General features: G+C 42.8%; 1 protein-coding gene, 1 long non-coding RNA gene and 1 other non-coding gene across 5 annotated transcripts in view; 1 reads left to right on the top strand and 2 right to left on the bottom strand.

Annotated features, from left to right (window-relative positions):
* Positions 1-26,500, bottom strand: part of LOC129637401 (liprin-alpha-1-like) — a 191,286-nt gene that overhangs the window by 30,005 nt on the left and 134,781 nt on the right. The gene's annotated exons all lie outside the window — the stretch shown is intronic.
* LOC129637402 (uncharacterized) lies at positions 658-21,671 on the top strand. Of its 3 annotated transcripts, XR_008707460.1 has the most exons (4): positions 658-727; positions 1,202-1,348; positions 4,540-4,692; positions 7,211-8,286. It is a non-coding gene; the product is annotated as an uncharacterized LOC129637402 (long non-coding RNA). The 3 variants fall into 3 exon arrangements; XR_008707458.1 differs by lacking the exons at positions 658-727; positions 1,202-1,348 and adding an exon at positions 21,649-21,671 and having other exon boundaries at positions 4,395-4,692; positions 7,211-7,375; XR_008707459.1 differs by lacking the exons at positions 658-727; positions 1,202-1,348 and adding an exon at positions 11,181-11,228 and having other exon boundaries at positions 4,395-4,692; positions 7,211-7,375.
* On the bottom strand, positions 16,534-16,640 carry LOC129638252 (U6 spliceosomal RNA). The gene has a single exon (XR_008707760.1). It is a non-coding gene; the product is annotated as a U6 spliceosomal RNA (small nuclear RNA).

Raw genomic sequence — 26,500 nt, 5'->3', positions numbered from 1 at the left:
GTCTGTGGCTTAAGATGCTTTGGCTTAGCAACTTTTTGGCTTTACAGTGATGCAAAAGTGATAGACATTCAGTGGACACCATAGTTAAAATTTTGTATTTGGGTTTTTTTGGGAGGGGTGGCTAGCCATGTGCAGTAGGATACTTATTTATGGTTCTGGGCAGCCAGTGAGCCACAGCTCCCAGTCAGCCACTCAGTCACAAGAGTACAGGCCAAATACACTTAAAACCATCAGTACCCAGACAGCCATTCTGGTTTCACATTCAGTGTGCTTGTATATATGCTAAGTTGTGTCAGTCATGTCCAACTCTGTGCAACCCCATGGCCTGTAGCCCCCCAGGCTCCTCTGTCTATGGAACTCTCCAGGCAAGAATACTGGAGTGGGTTGCCATTCCCTTCTCCAGGTGTAGTAGTCAATAAATTACATGAACTAGTCAATGCTTTCTTCTAAAATAGGCTTTGTGGTAGATGATTTTGCCCAACTATAGGCTCATGTGAGGGCTTCCCTGGTGGCTCAGTGATAAAGAATACTTCTGTCAATGCAGGAGACTCAGGTTTGATTCCTGGGTCAGGAAGATCCCATGGAGGAGGGCACGGCAACCCACTCCAGTATTCTTGCCTGGAGAATCCCATGGACACAGGAGCCTGCTGAGCTACAGTCTATGGGGTCGAAAAACAGCTGGACATGACTGAGCGGCTAAACAACAGCAAGGAGCATCAGGGTTCATGTAAGCGTTCTGAGCACGTTAAGGTAGACTGGGCTAAGCTAGGATGTTTGGTACGTTAAGTGTATTATGTGCATTTTTAATTTATGATACTTTCAACTTAGGATGGATTAATTGGGATATAGCCCCATCAGAAGTTAAAGATCTACATTTTACAAGTCTGTATATATTATCAGTTTACGACTATGACCAGCTCCCAAATTTTTCTGTAACTCCAAGTTTTGAGGTCAAGTGCATGTCTATGGCAACACTGGCCTTGCTTGGGCTCACACACACACATGTGAGAAAGAACAGGTAGGTGGCAAAACATGGGGTGTACTTGTTAGGGAAAGAAATGCATGCAATTCGTTAAGAATAAGTTACTAAACTCACTTTCTATGCAGTTCTTTATCTCTTTCATAATGCGTCTCTGGTGTCAGACTAAACCTGGAGCTTTTTTTTTTTTTTTTTTTTTGCTTTGCTTTTTTTTTTCTCCAGTTTGACAAATGGATGGACACTCAGAGGAGAAGAATCCTGACAGTCCTGTTAGAACGCTGCTCCCTGTCACAGCAAAAGTTCTGCTGTTGAAAGCTTCAGGAGAAAATTCCAGCAGAAGCTCTGGATTTTACGACCAAGCTCCCAAAGGTGTTAGCTTTATACATCTTTTCTTTCCTGGACCCCCAAAGCCTTTGTCTCTGTGCACAGGCACAGATAAAGAAGCAGGGTTCAGTGTTTTGTAAAGACAGCCTAGAAAACACTGAACCTTGAGGGAAAAAGGAAAGCACGCATACAAAACCGAGCACCGACAAGACGCTCACCGCGTTTCGTTGGCACGGTTTGGATTGGCCCCAGCTCTTTGTGTCTGGCTGTGCACTTAGTGCTCAAAGGGGAGAAAAAGTAAGCCATCGCTAAGTGTCCGTAAAATAGTATTAGCCAGTTGGGGAAATATATACACATGTATATAATGGTTCATCATCAGAATAGCCTTATATTGCACAGCAGAGGACCATAAGAGTGTAGAGTGCAGGCCATTCATAAATAGAAAAGCATGAAATAAGGTGCTAATGTGATAAATACAGAAGCATGTGAGACTAAAGGAGTTCAGAGTGGGCAAATGTGCTCACAGGTTGGAAAAGCATCTGACCATTATTTTCTTACAAATAATTTCACGGTGTATTCAAGTATATTTTTTAAGACATAAAATTGATAGTCATTTTGTTGATTTCTTTTCATAGTCTAGAAAGACCAGAAATTCCCTGTTACTGTGCATTCACAGGGTAACTTTAGTTTTTAAAATTAAGAAAATGAAAAAAAAATTAAGAAAATGAATGCAGTAAGATAGATGACGTATTTAATAATTGGTGCTGGGACAATTGGGCAGTATCTGGAAAAAAATTCTAGAAGGATAAAAGATTGATATGAAATTATGGAAAACCATTCCCTACTCAAAGGAGGGTATTCCCTGGTCCAGTGGTTAAGTCTCTGCTCTTTCACTGCTGAGGGCAGAAGTTCAATCCCTGTTTGGGGAACTAAGATCCTGTAAGCCACCAGGCATGACTAAAGGGGGAAAAAATGTAATTAAAGGAAATCTAGGGAAGGAAGACTTTGTGAGTAATCTATAATATTCAGAGCCTCAAAAGAAAATGTATAACTTAAAATCTTTCTTTATTTATTTTATATATTTTGTATATATATTATATATGCTTTATAAATAAAGAAAGCAAGATTTTAAGTTGTGATTATAAAAGTTAAAATTTTCTCCATCGAGAAGAAAACTGTAAATAAATACAGACAGTAAACAGGAGGGAGCTCCCTGGGAGTGGTTAGGACTCAGTGCTTTCACTGATGAGGGCTCAGGTTCAGCCCCTGGCCGGGAGACTATGAACCCACAAGCTGCTGCAGTGTGGCCCCCCAAAATTAAAATAAACTGGGGGAAAACATATTGCCAGCAAAGGGGTAATTTTCTTATTTTTTAAAGAACGACTATAAATCTACATTAAGAAGAAAAAAAAAAAGAGCAAAGCCTAGCAGAAAAATGAGCAAAGGAGGTGAACAAATAGTTCACAGAAAGAAAAGCAGATGTTTCTAAAATAGATAAAATGCTTAGCCTCATTTTCATGCCATCGTTTGTGACTCAGATGGATTGAGTTTCTTTTTTTCTTTTTTTATTTATTTTTTTAATGATAACATTTTATATTGTTAGGGGTGTGGGGAAACAAGCACCTTCATATGTTGCACCTTCATAGATAAATTGATGCAAACACCAAGGAGAGCAATTTGGTAGTACCCAATTTTTAAATAAAGATTCCTGGACATTCCCTGGCGATCCAGTGGCTTTCACTACCAAGGGTGTGAGTTTGATCCCTGGTCAGGGAACTGAGATCCTGCAAGCCATGAGACATGGCTAAAAACTTTAAAAATCTTTTTAATTAAAAAAAAAAAAACAAGATTACCTTTGGCCAGTAGTTCCACTTCTTGGAATTTGTCTGATGGGTATACTTCAACACATGCAAAATGTATGTCTATATAAGAATATTGCATCATTGTTTGTGGTAGCAAAAGGTTGGAAACAATGGAAATGTCTGCTAATAGCAGACTGGCTGCAACTATCTCCTCAATATATCATCAATAAAACAACAAAGGTGCAGAATTATCCTACCACTTTGGAAGAATAAAAGAATGCATCCATATTTCTTGCTCTTCTGGAATGGCACACAAGAAGCCAGTAACAATGGTTACATTCACAGAGGGAAATGAGTGGCTACATGACAAGGATGAGAGAGGCTTTTTTTTTTTTTTTTACTTTTTTTACAGTGTGCCCCTTGGTATCTGTGATTTTAGTATTGATGTACACATATTATTCTAAAACTGAAACAATTTGTTTTTTAAAAAAACATAGTGTTTTAAATGCCCAGTAATAGAGTATCATTCTGCCATATAAAGAATTATTAGGCAGTCATTAGAAAACATGTTTTGCAAGAACAGAGATGCTTATTATATGTAAAATGAAGAAAGCATGATTTTAAATTGCACGCAGTTTCCCAATTTTGCTTTCATATATACCTGAAAAACAGAAAGGAAAATAACTCTACCAGCTTGTTGATAATGTTTGGTCATCTCTGATTGACAGGGTTCTGGGTATTGTTTTTCTTCAGGTTTCTCAGAATTTTCCATGTTTTTCACAATGAGAATGTTATCATTCCAGGGAGATGTGATATGAAATAGATAATCTTATCATCTATGTGTACCAGATGTCAATCTTGGTAGATTTCAACATTTTATTTTATTTCCCAGAACTGACTGTGAGGCAATTGTTCTTTAGCTAGATTTAAAGTAAACAATAAAGTCATTGCACCAAGATGAGCTTTGAGCTGTTTAAAAATGTGGTGGCGGTTGTCTTACAGTTTTGAAAGAGCTTCCCCACCCTCAACTTTCCTCATTCCTGTTTAGTTTTAAACAAACAAAAAGCAGCAAAAATCAAAAACAAAGCAAAATTTTATCTATCCCCAGTGCGGGGGCAGTGGGAACCCCAACTTAACTACCCAGGTCTAAACCCGATCTAAGTCAAAAGAGGAAAAGGATGAGAGTTGAGAAAAACTTTCTCCCCATCTCCTCCCTCCCAAACCCCACATCTTGATTGAATTAACTAACCATATGAGGTTTAAGGGCAGTGCAGTTTCATTCTGGGTTGCACAAAGTGGTTGTGATCTCTGTTTCTGCCTGCAGTGTTGTATAAGATCCTCTAAGCCTTTTCCTCCATCTAGATCCTGAACCTACTGTTTCTCCTATTTATGCCCCACTTCTGCTTCCCTCTCCCCTACATGTCTTATCTTCAGCCCATAAAATAATCCTGGACATAACACACGGGCCACCTGATGCAAAGAGCTGACTCATCTGAAAAGACCCTGATGTTGGGAAAGATTGAAGGCAAGAGGAGAAGGGGACAACAGAGGATGAGATGGTTGGATGGCATCACCAACTCAATGGACGTGAGTTTGGGTAACTTTGAAACTCCGTACACAATGGATGGAAGGAGGGAGGAAGACAGACAGATAGATAAACAGATGGATGGGTAGTGAGTTCCATTACAGAGTGTTCTGCTCCTTTTGGGGGCACTCAAACATTATTTATTATTGAGTTAACCTTGAAAAAGAGGCCAGTTTTCCAAAGATGGAATGAATGTGAAGACTAGCTACCATCTCTGCAATTCATGTTAAGAGATATGGAATGCCTAGTCTGAACTTTATCTATGGACTTGATTCTAGTTTCTACTAAGACTTATTTAAAACCTGGAATAAATTATTTTAAAAACTACTACACATAATAGGGTCACCTCCACCATTTGCTGGATATGTAGGATTGACCATAATGCTATGAAAATGGAATGTACAGAATACTTTTTAAAAAATGTATTAATTTGGCTGCACCAGGTGTCAGTTGCAGCACGTGGAATCCAGTTCCCTAACTAGGGATCAAACCCTGGCCCCCTGCACTGAAAGCATAGAATCTTAGCCACTAGACCACCAGGGAAGTCCCCAGGACAAACATTAATGCTTCATTGAATCTTAAAGGCTATTTAGGACACATCAATATAGTATTAGTCATTGTGTTCCCTTTATATATTTAGTTAAATCATAAGCATGGAGGGAAAACAGAAGCATATCATGAAAAAAATAAGCAATGTGCCAACTGGAGTTTCTGTAGCCTTCATACAACGTTCATATGCAGACTCCCAGAGATCCTTCAGTTCAATTCAGTTCAGTCACTCAGTAGTGTCTGACTCTTTGTGACCCCATGAATCGCAGCACACCAGGCCTCCCTGTCCATCACCAACTCCCGGAATTTACCCAAACTCGCGTCCATTGAGTTGGTGATGCCATCCAACCGTCTCATCCTCTGTTGTCCCCTTCTCCTCCTGCCTTCATTCTTTCCCAACATCAGGGTCTTTTCAAATGAGTCAGCTCTTTGCATCAGGTGGCCAAAGTAATGGAGTTTCAGCTTCAACATCTGTCCCTCCAATAAACACCCAGGACTGATCTCCTTTAGGGTGGACTGGTTGCATCTCCTTGCTGTCCAAGGCACTTTTAAGAGTCTTCTCGAACACCACAGTTCAAAAGCATCAATTCTTTGGCACTCAGCTTTCTTTATAGTCCAACTCTCACATCCATACATGACTACTGGAAAAACCATAGCCTTGGCTAGACGGACCTTTGTTGGCAAAGTAACGTCTCTTCTTTTTAATAGGCTAAGTTGGTCATAACTTTCCTTCGAAGGAGTAAGCACCTTTTAATTTCATGGCTTCAATCATCATCCGCAGTGATTTTGGAGCCCGGAAAAATAGTCAGCCACTGTTTCTCCATCTATTTTGCCATGAAGTGATGGGACTGGATGCCATGATCTTAGTTTTCTGAATGTTGAGCTTTAAGCCAACTTTTTCACTCTCCTCTTTCATCAAGAGGCTCTTTAGTTCTTCTTGACTTTCTGCCATAAGGGTGGTGTCACCTGCATATCTGAGGTTATTGATATTTCTCCCAGCAATCTTGATTCCAGCTTGTGCTTTCTCCAGCCCAGCATTTCTCATGATGTACTCTGCATATAAGTTAATAAGCTGGGTGACAATATACAGCCTTGATGTACTCCTTTTCCTATTTGGAACCAGTCTGTTTTTCCATGTCCAGTTCTAACTGTTGCTTCCTGACCTGCATACAGGTTTCTCAAGAGGCAGGTCAGGTGGTCTGGTATTCCCATCTCTTTCAGAATTTTCCACAGTTTGTTGTGATCCACACAGTCAAAGGCTTTGGCATAGCCAGAGATCTTTAGGAAGTTCCAAAGTCTTATCTGAAGCTTAGTTTCCCCATTTGCAAGGGAAGAATATTAATTATACTACCCTTCAGGTTGTGACGAGGATGGTTAATAGGTGCTCGATAAATATTAGTTGACTTGGATTCTGTCTGAATTAACATTAAAGAAAAGAAAAGAAAAAGGGGTACCCAAAGCCAGTGCTCTGTGAGAACCTGGAGGGATGGGATGGGGAGGGAGGTGGAAGTGGTGTTCAGGTTGGAGGCGACACATGTATACCTATGGCCAATGTATGGCAAAACCATCATAATGTTGTAATTATCCTCCAATTTAAAAAAAAAAAAAACTTCCTGCCTTGTTAGGAAGCACTTCAGGTAAGAGGTAACTTGGTTGTGATTTGGAAAAAAAGACCAAAAAGAAACTACTTGTGAATTCCAGGCCTGGTTTATCAAGTTAAAATTATGTTTGCTCTGATTCATTCATGAACGAATCCATGAATCCACTTCCCCAGTGGCTCAGTGGTAAAGAACCTGCCTGCAGTGCAGAGAAGTGGATTCGATCCCTGGGTCAGGAAGATCCCTTGGAGGAGGGCATGGCAACCCACTCCAGAAAAAAAATAAAGAAGTTCTCTCAGTACCAGGGTGACGGCTCAAAACCTAGAGAAAGTGGACATGTAAGCTGAATAGTTTTTTAACATTGTTTCTCCAGGTGAGCTGGCATTGGAAGAATTTAACTGAACTGGATCAGCTCTGGATGCTAAAATGTTTACGGTTTAACTGGTATATCAATGTCTCCCCAACTCCCTATGAGCAGGGTGTATGGAAGAAGCATTATATTCAAATGGTGAAAGAACTCCATGTTACCAAGCCCAAGGTAAATTTGGGAAAAGAAGAATTACTAACATCAGCTACTTAAGAATTCTAGAACTAAGTTGGAGAAGGCCATTGTTTCAAAAGAGATATACCATGACTTCAAAATTCCCTTGTTCTAAGAACTTAACAGCTCTTTTCAAGATATCCATGTTAGTTGAAAGTAATCTGACACTCACAAACCACAGTTCCACCAGGTTATGACTTGGAGCTCCTCATTCTCTCCAGATTCCTGGATTTCTGTGTCTCTGATGCCTACAGTACACAATTCTGACACTGGGATTCTGTGGGTAATGTGCAGTATTTATTACCTATGGGTCATCAAATTTTACTTAACTAATTCAAATTTTCTGTGATTCTCCCAGGCAAATTGAAGTTTATGTTTCTATCATTAATAAAGAAAAGTTTGCAAAAAATTAGTAACTAGGAAATGGCATAATGGGCATATTAAAGTTCTTTTCACTTTAGAAACTAGCAATGTAAAGTCCTTACATAGAATTGTAAACAGTAAACAGTATGAGCATAAATTTTTTCTAGTGGTTTTCTATGCATTGCAACCAATGTTTATGTTCATTCTTATAGTCAGAGTTAATTAGATAACTTATGGGAAATTTGTATGAGCTTTTTCTTTATGGCATAATCTATATACATGCAGAGTTGTGCATCGTTTTGTATAATAGAAGAGTTCCTGAAAATTATGTGTAAATTACAATTTTAAAATTATTTTTAAAACCACAGGGATTTTTTTTTTATAGAAAAGCTGCAGTGAGTCCTTTTTGAATTGGAGAATCCTTTTGAAATATGAATAGTTGGCTCTTAACATGCTGATTTACGTTTCATTTTATTGTGTTTACTTGAAGTAGAAACCCTCTACATTTAATAGAGTAATAAAGTGCATAATTAATATTGTTATAATTACAATGATAAAAGCAGTCTTTCTGATTTCAATGATGGCTGTTCTTCGTGAGAATTTCTTTTAAAAAGAAAAATGTAAAGTGCAGTGGTGGAAGAGTTATTTTAAAAATTACAATAGCTATGACTCCTTTTATCACAAGGTTTCCCTTAACTCTCCTTCAACGTCACTCATAGCCAGGGAAAGGCTTCAATAGCTGACGCGTGGGCTGTTCTGGGACAGAGGAGAGAAAAGTGATCAACCAGGTTGTAGAATGAAAAAAGGTTTTGAGTATTGTATGTAATACTGATTTTAATACTTGGTCTTCAACAATAACTCTTTTTCCAGAAACCATTTATGGACTTCCCTGGTGGCTCAGATGGTAAGGAATCCACCTGCAATGCAGGAGATGCAGGTTTGATCCCTGGGTTGGGAGGATCCCCTGGAGAAGAGAAAGGCCACCCACTCCAGTATTCTTGCCTGGAGAATCCCCATGGTTGGAGGAGGTTGGTGGGCTACAGTCTGCAGGATCATAAAGAGTCGGACATGACTGAGCAACTAACACACACATATTTTAAGACGATGAATAGTTCTGATACAAGAAAATTGCCACATTGTTGCTTAGTATTTCATTTCTTTAGGGAGTAGTTTGTTATAGTAAATTTCAGTTTTTCTATTAAAGAAAAAATTGGCAAATTAAACCTGGTAAGATATAAAAAAGGAATAATACATGATGACCAAGTGGGATGTATCCAAGGAGAGTAAGGTTGGCATAATATTAAAAACAATCAGTCCATGTAATTCACAGAATAAAAGAGAAAAGATGTCTGGTTATTTCAATATATGCAAACAAAAGCATTTAAAATTTTTTCATCATTTGCCATTTAAAAAAGTCTCAAATGGCTTTGGGTAAAGGGAACAAAGTTTTTGTTTACTTAACAGAAAAGTCATCAGTTTTCATTATTATCTATTCTGTTAATGGGTCAAATATTTTGTACTTTTCAGAATTAATGTTTATGTATATAGTTACAAGCATTCATGCCTAAATTTTCTCCCCTGAAAATGCTTTTTTATTATCATGTATTCTTTATTACCAGTGGTGTTAAACAAGACCTCTTCCAGCAAAAATAGATTTCATTCAATATAAACTCAGAAAAATGAAATGAATGCCCATCTTATTTTATTTATTTTATTTTTTTGGCCACTCCGTGTGACTTGGGCTCTTAGTTCCCTGACCAGGGATTGAACTCCTGCTCTCGGCAGTGAAAGTGTGGAGTCCTCACCACTGGACCACCAGGGAATTCCTTGAATGTCCATTTTAAGTGAGATCCGCACTGTGCTGTGCTTAGTTGCTCAGTCGTGTCCAACTCTTTTCAGCCCCATGGCCTGTAGCTCACCAGGCTCCTCTGTCCATGGGGATTCTCCAGGCAAGAGTACTGGAGTGGGTTGTCAGGATTCACACAAAACACTGAACACTAATCTTGTAATGAGCCATCGATTATATAAAAGTAAAATGTCTTCTTACTCTACTACTTACAATCACCCACTAAATCAGTAAATATGTATTAAATACTGTTATGTGCTAGCTGCTAAGGGTACAATGGTCTTAACCCCACTTTCTGGGAGCCTAGTCTATGGCCCAGGACACAAACAGATAGTTACCACACTGAATACGAAGTACTATCCTGTAAGAGAAATATGCACAAAGAAAGAGCAGTTGAAACAAGGATAAGAAACTAACTGATTCTGCTTGGAGGAACTTGGGGAATTTTTAAATTTTCACAAACAATTTAAGCAAATCAATTTACTGAGCAAAGCTTCCCTAATCTCTTAAAGAAAAAAAAAATTAAACCTTTAATGGCTTCTCAACGTAGCAGTATCTCTTCCCTTAGGCTACAACCGCATAAAAACCCTTACGAATTTTATATACAAAAGAACAAGACTTTCATTTTGGGCAATTAAAAAATAGACTTTCCAAAAAAAAAAAAAAAGGATTTTCATTTCCCAATTCTTTAGGAATGGCTGAAGTTTTGATAATTGATAAAATCTATAGTTTACCCCTACATAATGGAAATTGTTTCTGTGTTTTAGATAGGTAGAACAGGGTACTATTTTTAAGAACGTATATTGTTATGAACAAACTAACTGCAGTTGTGGAATAGCTGTATAATGATATGGTAGGAGAGGTGGCGACACAGGATAGAGAAGCTCACTGTGTGGCCTGAAGCTGGAGAGTCCCGGATTCAAATTCTGACCCTGGGTCTTACTGCTTATGTCTTCACAGTAGTGGTGGAAAAATTTATCAGTTTATCCTACCTTCAGTTTTCTCTTCTGTAAAATGGAAGCAGTTACAATTACCTTTTAAAGTTATTATGAAGGTTGAATAAAGTAATGTAGGAACGGGACTTTCCTGGTGGTCCAGTGGTTAAGACTCTGTGCTTCCAATGTAAGCGGTGCAGGTTCGATCCCTGGTAGGGGGAACTAAGATCCCACATGCCTCACTGTATAACCCCCCTCAAAAAATAATAAGGTAGGAGTACTTCCTGAGACAGTGCCTGGTACATACAAGTACCTCTGGGTTGGTGGCTGCTATAATCACTGCCACCATTATCAGTGCCATCATGGTGATGATGATAATGATTCTTTTAAAGGATTTATTTATTTATTCATTTTTGGTTACAAAGGGTCTTCGTTACTGCCCTTGGGCATTCTGTAGTTGCAGTGAACAGGGGCTACTCTTGACCTTCCGTGCTCAGGATTCTTATTGCGATGGCTTCTCTTGTTGCAGAGCACAGACTCCAGAGCTCTGGCTCAGCGGTTGTGGCACACGGGCATACGGAATCTTCCTGGACCAGGGATTGACCCAGTGTCCCCTGCATTGGCAGGCACATTCTTAATCACTAGACCACCAGGGAAGTCCATGTTCTTTGTTTTACTTTTGTTATTATTATAGTGTTTTGAGAACAGAAATAATTTTCTCCTGCTGCTGCTGCTGCTAAGTCTCTTCAGTCGTGTCTGCCTCTGTGCGACCCCATAGACAGCAGCCCACCAGGCTCCCCTGTCCCTGGGATTCTCCAGGCAAGAACACTGGAGTGGGTTGCCATTGCCTTCTCTGACAAACTAGGAGCACAATCGGACATTTCTCTGGCTTAAAAAACAAAACAAAAATCAAAGGCTAAACAGAAACCCTCTCTCTGGGTTTTTGACATTTACCATCTGTCACCCTCTAGCAGGGCTTGCTTAAGTTAAAACAGTCATAAATTAAAGACTTCAAAAGTTGTGCTCATTCAAGCTGAAAGGGAAACCAGGGCAAAGTAAACACGGATGGAACACCATTAAGCTACGAGTAGGTGAAGTGTGTGATTATATGGACCTACTTGTGTGTGTTATTTGCTCAGTCATGTCTGACTCTTTGCGACCCTGTGGACTGTAGCCTGCCAGGCTTCTCTGTCCATGGAATTCTCCAGGCAAGAATACTGGAGTGGGTTGCCATTTCCTCCTCCAGGGGATCTTCTGACCCAGGGATCGAACCTGGGTCTCCTGCATTGCAGGTGGGTTCTTTACCATCTGAGCCACCAGGGAAGCATACTTGTGTGGTTTCTGTAAATATGCTAATTAGAATCACTATTTCTGCTTAATTATGATAAGGAGCATTAAGGCATAATTAAACCCTCCAAAAGTGAGCTGGGATGTTTGACTCAACATTGGTGTCTATGATATGTGTGCATGCTCAGTCTTGTCTGACTCTTTGCAACCCCATGGACTGTAGCCTGCCAGGCTCCTCCTTTCCATGGAATTTTCCAGGCAAGAATACTGCAGTGGGTTGCCATGTCCTACTCCAGGTGATCTTTCAGACCCAGGGGTCGAACCCGAGTCTACTGCATCTCCTGCCTTGGCAGGCAGAGTCTACCACTCTGCCACTGGGGGAGCCTTGTGGCTGTTCAGGCCGCAGACTGCAGGTGGCTAAGGCCCCCTCCCTCCACTGCGCCAGTTTGCCCCCCACCCCCCCACCCCCCGCCCACCACACTCCTACATGAGGCAAGGTGATTGTGAAAATGAAATACTAGCTATGGGGCCTGAGAGGAGAGGAACTGGGTTTTGAGGAAATTCATTTAGGGGACATAAAGAAAGTAAGGAGTAAATAAAATCTGACAATAAAATGGATAATGAAGGACCTACTGTACAGCACAGGGAACTCTGCTTAATGTTATGTGGCAGCCTGGATGGGAGAGGGGTTTGGGGGAGAATGGACACATGAATACGTATGTCCGAGTCCCTTTGCTGTCCACCTGAAGCCATCACAACATTGTGAATCGGCTGTGCTCCAGTGTAAAACAGAAAGCTGAAAACGAAACAGAAGTGACAAGTGCAGCTGTGGAGAGAGTGTGGTAGACACGGCCCAGGTGTGATTAGAGTGGAGAAAACCACAGGTTCATTAGATAGAAAGTTCTTGCATCATTTAGACAGGTTTATCTAGGAAGATTCAGGAGGAACTAGAGAAACAGGGGAGCAGGAAAAACTTAGGGGAGCGCCTTACAGAGCCAGGATGAGAAGGACAGATCACCAGCGCCCAGGGAGGACCTGAGGCCTGAACACTGGTGTGCACCCTGCCCCTCAAAGTGGGAAGAGGCATGTGACGCTAGGGGAGGTTAAAGCTTTGTGAGATGGGGCAGTTAGAAGACAAACAGTGTGGGTGTGAAGGACAAAGAACATTCCTTTGAATATCCCCAAACTTTTTGGCACCAGGGACCAGTTTTATGAAAGGAGATTTTCCCCATGAATTGGAGAAGTGGGGATGGTTTCAGGATGATTCAAGTGCGTTACATTTATTGTGTACTTTATTTCTATTATTATTACATCAGCTCCACCTCAGATCATCAGGTATTAGATCCCGGAGGTTGGGGACCCCTCTCTCAGCTCTCTCTCCAGGGCATGGCTATCAGGTCACTGAGGCATTTTCTCTGTTTGCCTGTCATTACTTAGAGCCTTCAAATAAGAGAATTATCCCCCCAAACAGAAACATTCTCAAAGAAACAGTTTCAAATCTGTGTATATTGCTGTGAGTGGGTGATGTTTTCTACTATTATTAGGTTTGAGTTTCAAGGGTACCTGATTCCCCTTTGAATTCTAGCACTGCCTCCTCATAGCTGCTTCATTGAACCACCTTTTGGTGTGAATCATTGATAGAAGCTAGCCTTCCCATGTGGCTCAGTGGTAAAGAATCCACCTACCAATATGGGAGACACAGGTTTGATCCCTGGGTCACGAAGATTCCCCTGGGAGAGGAAATGACAACCCATTCCAATATTCTTGCCTGGGAAAATCCTATGGACAGAGGAGCCTTGTAGGCTACAGTCTGTGGGGTCCCAAAGAGTTGGATATGACTGAGTGAATCTCTATTTGATTACTAATGTTTTATCATTTTGAAGATGATTTATTAAAATTATGTAAACATCAAGGTATGTTCATTCCCATTAGTTTTTTGTGGTAGTGGTTGTTTGTTTGTTTTGCTTCTTGGCCACACCATGTGGCATGTGGGATCTTAATTCCCTGACCAGGGATTGAACCTGTGACCCCCTGCATTGGAAGCTCAGAATCTTAACCACCGGACCATTAAAGAAATCCCATCATTAGTTATTATAATAAAATTCCAGACAGAACAAAGCCTTGAAAAAAATACAAGCACTACAGGACAGCCAAGTGCCACCTTAAACTTCAGAGATTTTCCCATGTTGAGTAAAGACGTGAAAAAAATAATTGTTTGAAATCTTAACAGCTGGCCCCATGATTCCTTTTTGGGAAGAGGAAGGAGGGAGCTGTCTCCTTGGGGGAAAGCCACTGAGGAGCAAATGCTACAGGCACCTGGACTCCAGGGGAGGGAAAACCTGCCAGGCTGGAGATTAGAGGAAGAGTTTCTTGTTTCTGCTCCTGCAAGGAGAGGAGAGTAGGGGCAGAGGGCAGAAAGGAAAGAAATAAGACCATGAAAGAAAAGCCAGCCGGATGGATGGAAGCTGAGCCCGGGCAGGGGAAAATGACATGTCAGTACTAGATGGTAACCCAGCCATTCCCAATCAAATTTATTCCCTATTACTGGGATGTAAAGCCTGACTTCCATCTCTTTAGGAAATTGGACTCAATTTACACATGGAAGCAAGATCTCAGTAGTCTAGAAACCAAGAAAGCCCTTCAGGACTACTTACAAAAACCAAGGTGGGGAGGGTGGGACTTCCCTGGCAGTCCAGTAGTTAAGACTTCACGCTTCCAGGGGGTGAAGGTTTGATCCTTGGTAAGGGAACTAAGATCCTACACACTGAACGTGGCCAAGGGAGGGAAAAAATGCTATCCTTAAAAATAAAACCAAGAGGGGCGGGCTTTGGGCTTCCCAGGGCTGGAATTGGGACCCAGCTGAACTGACATCTTGTTTTTTCTTTCCTTTTCCCTACCAAGTTAAGTATAAAAACAAATACCTTTTTGTCTCACGCTCAGCTTTTTTTTCTTGAAGGTTAGAAGTCCTCACTTTCCAGGTTTTGATTTAGCCAAGGATTTCAAAAAGCTTTCTGTTCACAGCGTTCAGCTAAATACAAGTAACAAAAGCTTACCTGCTTACTCTAATTGCTTTAGATTAAGACCTTATCTTGCCTGGTTCTCCTCCCCTTAACTCCAGCCTCTGTGGTTACCGTCTTGACCTCCTTCCAGGATAACTTGATTCTTAATGTCCTGATTGTTTGGGTTTGTTTTTTTTTTTTTTTTTTTTTTTTGATATTTTAATTGTTTCTTTATTTTTAAAAGGTAGTTTTATAATTATAAAATTTTTTTTTAATTTTATTTTATTTTTAAACTTTACATAACTGTATTAGTTTTGCCAAATATCAAAATGAATCCGCCACAGGTATACATGTGTTCCCCATCCTGAACCCTCCTCCCTCCTCCCTCCCCATTCCATCCCTCTGGGTCGTCCCAGTGCACCAGCCCCAAGCATCCAGTATCGTGCATCGATTGTTTTTTAATAGTCTTTAAGCTTTCTCACTTCCCCCCCCCCCACATCTGGATTAAGAGAGGAGGAGAAAGGAGTATTCTCTAAAGGAATTCATGGTTCATGTCTAAGAAAAAACAATGGTTTAATAATTGGGAAACCCCAGGTTCTGGCCTTAGCTCTACTGTTGACTAGCAGACACTCAAGCTATTTCTAAAATAAATTAGAATTGCATTTTTTTAAATAACTGAGGTTTCTTTTAAATATTTAATTTATTGAGTATTTATTTCACTGCACCGGGTCTTAGTTGCAGCACATAAGATCAATCTTCCTTGTGGCATGTGGGATCTAGTTCCCTGACCAGGGATCGAACCCACACCCACTGCATTGGGAGCACAGAGTCTTAGCCACTGGACCACCAGGGAAGTCCCTGAAATACCTCTTTAATGTCTCTTCCAGGCTAAAGTCTGAATCTCTGGACCCTCATAGTTTCCCACCACATTTACTCTCTGCTTTCCCCCAGTACCAAGAAAGAATCCAGTGTATTCATGAATCCTAATTCCAAATCATTAAAAACTGGTTTCTGTTTCCTTTTTTTTCCTTCAAACTTTAGAAAACCTAAATAATTAAAACAGAAGAACTTATAAAACATAGTTTATACAGTGGTTTTCTTGCAAGCAGTCTTTAATAGACTTCTTTCAAATTCTGACAAATACACTAGGTGTTTGGCTTGGATATGCAGGACTAAAACTATCTAAAGGAGAGATTTTTAATTACTTAGTTCAATCCGTGAAATTCCTGCGAATTCTATCTGGAAGAAAGAATAAGAAAGAATATGAGGGACTTCCCTGGTGGTCCAGTGGCTAAGACACTAGTCCCACTGTAGGGAGCCTGGGTTTGATCCCTGGTCAGGAAACTAGATTCCACATGCCAGAGTGAAGACCTGAAGAAGCCAAATAAATAATGATAAATAAATAAAATTTAGGAGCAAAACAACAATATATATTTTTTAACAAATAGAATATGGGCTTTGCAGTCTGAGAGACCTGGCCTTTTTCTTTTTCATGGTAGCAAGCAAACAGGATTTATTTCAGAGAGAAAGTACAAAACTCTCAGCATAGACACAGAGGAGGTGAAGTGCCCCAGACCGGGACTTTGCAGTGCAACTTTAGATAAGTTACTTAACCTCTCTGAGCCTCAACTTCTAAAGAAATTTCCCTGTTTCATTCATACTTTTTTAACTTTATTTTTTAATTGCAGGAAAATCGCTTTACAATGTTGTGATGGTTTCTGCCATAAAAACATGAAATGCTTCACCAATTTGCATGTCATCCTTGAGCAGGGGCCATGCTAATCTTCTTTGTATCATTCCAATTTAAGTATATGTGCTGCCAAAGTGAGCACTGAGCCTCAATTTCTTCATCTATGAAATGGGAATGATACCTCCCTTGCAGGACTGTTGTGAGGATCACATGCCAGGTATATATTAAGTACTCAATACATGTTCATGTTCTCCTCCATTAAACACCATCTTATTTTTTACTTTGCTCACCAAGAGCACACGTTTGGGCCTGAAACAGCCTAGGTTCAATGGCCTGATCCCACAATTTTAGCAACTCGGTGATTTGGGATAAGTTGTTAACAATCTCGGAAGCACTGTTTTCTCATCTGGAAAATGGAGTTAGCACCAACAGTGCCCAGCTCCAGGAAGCGTTCATGAACTAGTCACATCCATCAGAATCACATTAAATCACCATGGAGACAGCAGGGATACTGAGAGAGTGCTGATGCTGAGTGGCTGCTGAGTTGCTGATGAGGGCTCAGCCAGGTGGCCAGGAGGAGGCTCCATCCTTCTCTTTCTTGATTTTACCTTTACTTGCCCCACTTTTCTTTTTTTAAATATTTTAAATTATTTTACGGCTATGCTGCTGCTGCTGCTGCTAAGTCGCTTCAGTCATGTCCGACTCTGTGCGACCCCATAGACGGCAGCCCACCAGGTCCCCTCGTCCCTGGGATTCTCCAGGCAAGAACACTGGGGTGGGTTGCCATTTCCTTCTCCAATGCATGAAAGTGAAAAGTGAAAGTGAAGTCGCTCAGACGTGTCTGACTCTTTGCGACCCCATGGACTGCAGCCCACCAGGCTCCTCCACCCATGGGATTTTCCAGGCAAGAGTACTGGAGTGGGGTGCCATCGCCTTTCAGTTCAGTTCAGTTCACTTCAGTTCAGTCGCTCAGTTGTGTCCGACTCTTCGCGGCCCCATGAATCGCAGCATGCCAGGCCTCCCTGTCCATCACCAACTCCCGGAGTTCACTCAAACTCACATCCATTGAGTCAGTGATGCCATCCAGCCATCTCATTCTGTTGTCCCCTTCCTCCTGCCCCTAATCCCTCCCAGCATCAGAGTCTTTCCCAATGAGTCAACTCTTCACATGAGGTGGCCAAAGTACTGGAGTTTCAGCTTTAGCATCATTCCTTCCAAAGAACACCCAGGACTGATCTCCTTTAGAATGGATTGGTTGCATCTCCTTGCAGTCCAAGGGACTCTCAGGAGTCTTCTCCAACAGCACAGTTCAAAAGCATCAATTCTTTGGCGCTCAGCTTTCTTCACAGTCCAACTCTCACATCCATACATGACCACTGGAAAAACCATAGCCTTGACTAGACAGACCTTTGTTGGCAAAGTAATGTCTCTGCTTTTCAATATGCTATCTAGGTTCGTCATAACTTTTCTTCCAAGGAGTAAGCGTCTTTTAAATTCATGGCTGCAGCCACCATCTGAAGTGATTCTGGAGCCCCCCAAAAATAAAGTCTGACACTGTTTCCACTGTTTCCCCATCTATTTCCCATGAAGTGATGGGACCAGATGCGATGATCTTAGTTTTCTGAATGTTGAGCTTTAAGCCAACTTTTTCACTCTCCTCTTTCACTTTCATCAAGAGGCTTTTTAGTTCCTCTTCACTTTCTGCCATAAGGGTGGTGTCATCTGCATATCTGAGGTTATTGATATTTCTCCCGGCAATCTTGATTCCAGCTTTTCATCGCCTTGGTGGGTCTCAATTGCAGCATGTGGGATCTTTCATTGTGGGGTGCGGGCTTCTCTCTAGATGTGGCTCCCGGGCTCAGTAGTTGTGACTTGCAAACTTAATTGCCCTGTGGCTTGTGGCGTCTTAGTTCCCCCACCAGGGATCAAACCCTCGTCCCCTGCATTGGAAGGCAGATTTTTGACCACTGGACCACCAGGGAAAGCCCCTCCCCACTTTTCTTTGTCTTTCTCCTTTATCTTCTCTTTCAGTTTCTGCTGTGTGAAAAATGGTTGCATCCAGAGTGGTATGATATGTAACCCATATATTTTCTTTCCCTGCATGGCCTCCATAAATCTTGTGTCTGTGCATGACTCCTTCTCAGTGCTGGGTTTTTGATTCCACGTCCCCAGGTAGAATACTGTGTGTTGAACTCTGTGCCATGGATTTGGTGCTGTGCGTCCTCCTTTGCCTCTGATACCTCCAAGATGAAAAGACCTAATTGCTAAGAATCCTGGGGGCAAAATTAATTCTCAGGAAGGACCACGACTTAGCATCTTTGCATTTCTCTTTTACCTCGGAAAGAGCATAGTCTGCTTGTTCTGTCTTGGGCCCTCTTGTTTGATCATGCTATGCATAATAAATTAATGTGGCATTTCCAACAGGAGTAATTCTACTTACTTCTTTCCCCGAATATTTAGACTGTGGCCAAATGGCTTCTTGTTTTTACTTAAGAGTTAAACAAAAGGGACTTCCCTGGTGGTGCTGTGGTCAAGACTGTGCCTTCCAATGCAGGGGCTGCAGGTTCAACCCCCGATGGGGGGACCAAGATTCCACATGCCTCACTGCTCAAAAACCAAAACAAAAAACAGAAGCAATATTGTAACAAATTCAATAAACAACTTTAAAAATGGTCCACATCAAAAAAATTCTTAAAAAATATATACGTGTGCATATGTAGTCTATATGTATGTGCATGAGTATAACCCTTTGTACTAAATAGTTTGGCTTTTTACAGCAAACTACATTAGAAGCCAATTTGTTCAGACATGGATGCTTTGAAATGTAAATTCATAGTCCCTACTAACAAAGAACCATAGGAATTCTATGTTCTGTGCACATGTGGCGGCACAACCCGACTTTATGCCACCTATTTGGGAGGCTGAATGGTATATTATATATATATAATATAATCTTGGACTTAAATTCCAAAGCCCTGGCTAGAATTTTCTGCTTAGCCTTTCCCCCCACAACTGATGGTTTTACCCCAGAGCTAAAGACAAATGAAGAACAAAAACAGGCCTGTTGCTGTGTTGATTATTTCTTGCTCACCTCTATTTCTCTATTAAAAACATTTTTAAGGTATATATTTTTTAATGTGGACCAATCTTTTTCAATGGCCACATCATACAGCATGCAGGATCTTTAGTTGGGGCGTGCAAACTCTTAGTTGTGGCATGCAGGATCTAGTTCCCTGACCAGGGATGGAACCCCAGCCCCTTTGCATTGGGAGCTCGGAGTCTTAGCCACTGGACCACCAAGGGAGTCCCTAGACCCATTGTTTCTTGACTGCTTTCCCTTCGTGCCTGTAGTCCTTTCTCCCCTTAAGATCATTAATTACTGAGACCTGTTTAAGGGCGAGCATTGTGGCCAGGTTTAGATCACAAAATGTCTTGGACCAAAATGAGGTCAAGCTTGATTATCTTTCTCCAGGGACCCCCTCCCCTGTCTGCTTACAACACCCAATGTTGACATAAAGGAAATTTCCAGTTATTTCAACCAGATCATCAGATGCTGTGGACCAAACTCAAGACTGTTAGATTTGTAGTCTGTATATTTCCTCAGGCTTCCCAGGTGACTCAAGTGGTAAAAAAAATCTACCTACCAATGCAGGAGATACAGGTTTGATCCCTGGGTCAGAAAGATCCCCTGGAGGAGGAAATGACAACCCACTCCAGTATTATTGTCTGGAAAGTTCCATGGACAGAGGAGCCTGACAGGCTACAATCCACGGGGTTGCAAAGAGTCAGACACAGCTTAGCCACTGGACGCACACACACACGCATGTAATTCCCCATATTTTGTCTTTCCTCCTGTCATGATGGGCATTAAAGTCTTAAAATGAGGGTCTACGAGCTTTTTTTCAGGGACAACCAGGAAGGGTGGTGGCTGACTAGCCCACTCAAGATGGCTGTTCCCTTGCTCTCTGTCCGTCCCTTGCCCGACCAGTGCCTGCTTCATTTACACTTACTCTGGCCTTCCTACATACTTGCCTTGGGCGCCAGCTAGTGGTTGTTCTTATCAAAGGGGCGGTGAGGTGTGTGCCCTTCTGTTGGTTTCCCTGGTAATCGATGAGCCCATCTGACATCAACTCCCCTGTAACTGGCAATCTCCCCCTCCACCAGGAGCAAAGACTGCTGCCACGTCCTGAAGGTGTGTGCTGCACAGCGTGGGAGGTCGCTCCAGGACTTCGCTTCAGACACAGAAGCTCCCCATCTGTCAAACCACTGAAGTCTCTGTTGCCTGATCCATGTGTGCATGCTAAGGCACTTCAGTCAGGCCTGACTCTTTGCAACTTTATGGGCTGTAGCCCGGCAGGTCCCTCTGTTCATGGGATTCTCTGGTCAAGAACACTGGAGTGGGTTTGCCATTCCCTTCTCCAGGGGATCTTCCTGGTGCAGGGATCGAACCCCCATCTCCTGTGTCTCCTGCATTGCTAGTGGATTCTTCACCGCTGAGCCACCGGGGAAGCCCTCTGTTGCCCAATCCAGGCTTTCGTCAGTCTTGAAGCTGGGCAAATGCAGGCTTTGTAGGCCTGTGAGGTGCAGTCCAACAGGTGGGCATAAAGAGACCAGTTTCCAGAGCCCCTCAGGAAGGGGTGAGACACTTGACAGCTTGGGGTGGTGGTGACAATTACCAAGAGCAGAGGTGGTGGGGCGGGGGAGTCCCTGGGACCTGCCAGGGTGGAATAGGAGAGTTTGAGAGGAGCCTGCCTGGGCCTGTGGATCTCCCCCGGGGGGACTTAGGAGAAAGGGTTCCTCAAATACACTGATAAATATACTCTGCACCGTAATAGGATTCCATTTGAAACGGTTGCAGCCGAGGTGTTATGAGCCCATTCTTGAGTGACAGAAAGCTAGGCTGTTCCTCCATTTTGAAGGTATTATTTTATTTTCCTTGTTCCTAAAATAGCACAAAGGAAGGCTTCTGTTTGTTCTTTTACCTTGTGCTAATCCTAGAGCAACATGAATATGCTGACTGTACACGGATCTTGAAACAACAGCGAAAACTTCCAACACGGGAAGACAATTAATTCCCACTCCTTTCCCCTTTCCTCTTGGATTCCAATGACTGGCTGTGTTTAACCCTAGTTTTGCCTACTCTTTCCCAGAAAAGTCACAGCTAACATGCATGGATCTACTAGCAGGAGCATAGATTCAGTAGGATGTGGGATTCCAGCTTGATTCTCCAGGGGCTGACATCTCATCAGAGAACTAGTCCTGAAGAGCATATGTTCAGTGCTGAGTTTGGGGGTCTGTATGATAATGGCTTCAGGAATGCAGCTGAGACAAAAATCCCTGAGGGTTGAAACACTCAAGCTTCTTGGAGAAGGTGGGCCTCCATGGATAGATGTAGAGAAGGAGTAAAGAGAGCAGGTGAGTAAGTCAGAAAGAGCAAAACAAATATTGTATATTAATGCATGTATGATATGCATTATGGCAGGCTACAGTCTATCGGGTCTATATGACCAAAGTCACGGCCAAAGTGACTCAGGATGCATGCACCACACATATATACAGAATCTAGGAAAACAGTACTGATGAACCTATTTACAGAGAAGAAATGGAGATGCAGATGTAGGGAATGGACTTGTGGACACGGCGGGGGAAGGAGAGGCTAGGACAAATTGAGAAGGTAGCATTGATGTATATACACTTACTCACTCTCAGAGTCACTCAGATGTGCCTGACTCTTTGAGACCCCATGGACTACAGCCCGCCAGGCTCCTCTGTCCATGGGATTTCCCAGGCAAAAATACTGGAGTGGGTTGCCATTCCCATCTCCAGGAGATCTTCCCAATCCAGGGATCAAACCTGAGTCTCCTTCATTGCAGGCAGATTCTTCACCATTTGAACCACCAAGGAAGCCCCATGTATGCTCATAACATGTGGGAGCCTGCTATAGAGCACAGGGAGCCCATCCTGGAGCTCTGTGATGACCTAGAGAGGTGGAATGCGGGGCGAGGGAGGCTCAAGAGGGTAAGGGGATACATACATATATATCATTATGACTGATTAATATTGATGTACGGCAGAGAGCACCACACCATTGTAAGGCAATTATCCTCCAATTTAAAGATACATAGAGAGAGAGATAGGCAGGTGGAGGGTGCAGGCGAGAGCAGCCTGTGTGGCGCATCTCTGTGGAAGAAGAGGGACCCAGTTCACTGGAGACAGCAGTCATGGCTGAAGCAATTTCAGATTCAGTGAAAGCCTAAAGTAGGACTTTCCCCAGATTAATGGAAACCCTGTGTGTTGCAAACATATCCATCAGAGCATTAGAGGGAGGTAACGGATGACCTGACTCCTGGGGCCTGCCAGCTGAATATGGAGTCGGGAGGGGGACAATGTTCGGAGAGGCTCAGCCTCTGTACATCTGCTTGCTCTCCTGTGTTGCTCTGCCCAGTCGGCGCTGAGATAAGAGTGCGTGTGCCCCTTCCTGCTCCCTGTAAACTCAGCTCGTATGAGGTCTTTCTCTCACTCTCTCCCTTTCTCTGCCTTTTCTGCTCACGGCCAGATGTTGAGAAGTCCTTCCTCGCTGTGGGTTTTGGATGGAATGTCCACGTGCGACATCAGTCTTTAGTGCGCATGCCCAGATTAGCAGGGAGGGTAAACGATGGGAACTCTAGCAATACCCACCTGGTCTGAGGATCACGAGTCTCCAGGCCCAGCTCTAACACTTTTTAGCTCCTTGAATGCTGGCATTTCAACTACCTGCTCTTCAGTTTCATTTATTTGTAAAATGGAGACATTAATACCTCCCTATCTACCTCACACAGTTTCCTTGAGGCTCAAATGAAATATGGGTGTGAAAGTGCTTTGGAGACAAAGAAATGTATTTATTAGGAGTGACTCAATAGTTGAGGGGTGAATGAGGGGGAAGGTGGTAAAACTGGGACATCTCAATAAATCCCATCCCGTCCTATGATTTTATAAAATTGTTTTACACTACTTTGTCGTTGGTCAGTAACTAGGTTGTGTCCGCCTTTGGCCAACCAGCCTCTCTGTCCATGGAATTCTCCGGGCAAGAATACTGGAGTGCAATGCCATTCCTTTCTCCCAGGGATTTTCCCAACCCAGGAATTAAACCCACATCTCCTGCTTGGCAGGTGGATCCTTTACCACTGAGCCACTAGGGAAGCCCTTTATATTCCTTCAATAAGTTGAATTAGATAGCTTTTCCTGCTGTTCTAACAACTCTCACTGTAGCGGTATCTTTTCTTCCTCCCTAGATCTCCTTACATGCAGAACCCAGGGCCTCCCTACATGTTCCAGCTCACCTTGCTCAGCTTCCTCACCAGCCACTGGGTCTCCCAGCCACTGAAGCAGCAACAAAAACTCTCACACAGCATCTCCAAAATCTCTCTGGACTTCAGTCATCACCCCAGGCCTTCCAGCAGCAGCTGATGTAAAAAATGTGAAAAGAGTTTTCCAAAAACGACAAGATGCTCCACACAGAGACTTGGATGTCACTTGGCTCCTCGCTTAGAAACAGCTTAGGAACCTTATTGTGAAAGTAAGTCCTGCAGTATTTCAGGAACAGGCATTCACAACACAAACGTTGACATATTTACAAACTTAGGAATGTGATGATAGACACCGTGGAGTGGATAAAGGGACATATGATAAGTGTCCTTGGTGAGGTTGGCTGTGTGAGACCAGGTCCGAGAAGGATATAACCAGCACATCCCCAGGGCTCCACAAGTGGTTTAGTGATGGGACGATTGACCATGGTGTCATAGTTTGCTGGGGCTGCTGTAACAGAACCTTAGCCCGTTTAGGCTGCTGTAACAAAAGTGCCATTGATAAGTGGGCCTCCCTGATGTCTCAGAGGTAAAGAAACAGTATGCAATGCAGGAGACTTGGGTTTGATCCCTGGGTTAGGAAGATGCCCTGGAGAAGGAAATGGAAACCCACTCCAGTATTCTTGCCTGGGAAATCCCATGGACAGAGGAGCCTGGTGGACTACAGCCCACAGGGTCACAAAGAGTTGGACACGACTGAGTGACTAAGCCACCACCACAATTGATGAGTGGCTTAAAAACAACAGACATTTATTTTCTGGAGGCTGGGAAGTCCAAGATTAAGATGTGGGCAGGGTTGGTTTCTTTTGAGGCCTCTCTCTTTGGCTTGCAGATGGCTGCCTTGCCCACAGACTGTCTTCCTTCTCTGCTCGCCGATGTCCTAATCTTCTCTTACTGTGTATATGCTAAGTTGCTCAGTCATGTCCGACTCTTTGGCACCCCATGGACTGTAGCCCGCCAGGCTCCTCTGTCCATGGGATTCTCCAGGCAAGAACACTTGAGTGGGTTGCCATGCCCTCCTCCAAGGTGATCTTCCAGACCCAGGGATCGAACCCACATCTCTTATGTCTCCTGCATTGGCAAGCGGGTTCTTTCCCACTAGTGCCACCTGGGCCTCTTATTATATGGACACAAGTCAGATTGGATTAGGGTCCACCTGTATGACTTTGTTTAACTTTAATTACCTTTTTGAAGACACTCTCCTAAGACAGTCACTTTCTGAGGTCTTGGGGGTTAGAACTTCAACATAGGAATTGGGGGCGGGGGTTACAACTCAACCCTTAACTCACACTGTGGGCAAGGTAAAGAGAATCAAGATGAATGGAGAAGCCACTGGGAACTATTAACAGCAGAAGCTTCCATCATCCTTGGGCCTGGAGAAACAAAAGAGAAAGGGTGTGCTATTCCTAGAACCCATCCAGAGCTGTGGTCATAGGAGAGGGGCCGCCCAGCGTGGGTGCTATATGACAGAGGAAGGCACCCATGGTGGAGACCAGGCTCTGGCAGGGAGGGAGGGAGGGGGAAGACCCACCCCTCTCTCTCCCCGCCCTTCACACTCCTCTCTTCACACTCTTCTTCTACTCAAAGTGCTTCCCTTTGGTCAAGAGCCGAGAAAGAGGCACTGAGAACAGCAAAGCCTGGGGGCTGCAGCTTGTAGATGTCAGGCTTTGAGGCAGGGAACGGGATGACAAGTGTGGCCAGGGGTGGGAGGGGAGTGGTAGGATTTGAGTGGGACGAGGAAGAATCACCAGCTCAGTGGAGAAAACAAAGACATTTCCAAAGGAGGAATTAATTATGCATACTCAGTAACATAAATGGGCTTTAAAGTATCATTGGAAAACAGAAAATGCTACTTAGCTGCAAAAAATATTAGTCATCCATTTGAAACTGAACCACGTATTCATGTAACCATTTCCAGTCCCAGAAGTTACTATTCTAAGATACTTGTTTGCAGAAGTAAAGCCGAATGATAGAAAAATAGGTTTGTCAATCTTGTCATGTTGAACACTTATGTTTTTAAAGTGGGATGGGAAGTATTATTGGAACGGTTTTGGAATAGAAAGCAGCTCTCTGACTCAGGAGGGTGTCTGTATGACCACACCCATCAATCGTCACAGCATGGTTATATGAACTGGGTACGACCCCTGTGTTATCGCGCTGGGTGCACCATAACAAAATACCATAGGCTGGTGGCTTTGACTACAGAAATTTGTTTTCTCACCACTCTGGAGGCTGGAAGCCTGAGACCCAGTGTTGACAGGGTGGACGTCTGCTGAGAGCTCCCTTTGGGAGCTCCTTTTCAGTGTGTGCTCACACGGTCTTTCCTAGGTGACTCTGCAGGGGGAAAAAGTGAGGGGGATGGAGGGAGGGGGAGAAAGAGCCGTCTCTTGGTGTCTCTCCTTTTTTTTTTTTTCCTTGCTGCTGCTGCTGCTAAGTCGCTTCAGTTGTGTCCGACTGGGCGACCCCATAGACGGTAGCCCACCAGGCTCCCCCGTCCCTGGGATTCTCCAGGTAAAAACACTGGGTGGGTTGCCATTTCCTTCTCCACTTCTTTTTTTTTTTTACCTAAGTTCAAATCATCCTGACTTTATGATCACAGAAATACTATAAATATCCACAGTTGGTGAACACCGTTATAACAAATACAGATAGAAGGATG

The sequence above is a fragment of the Bubalus kerabau genome, chromosome 23 (assembly GCF_029407905.1).
Source record: "Bubalus kerabau isolate K-KA32 ecotype Philippines breed swamp buffalo chromosome 23, PCC_UOA_SB_1v2, whole genome shotgun sequence".
Classification (NCBI taxonomy): Eukaryota; Metazoa; Chordata; class Mammalia; order Artiodactyla; family Bovidae; genus Bubalus; species Bubalus kerabau.
This window is presented reverse-complemented; position numbering and strand designations above follow the sequence as displayed.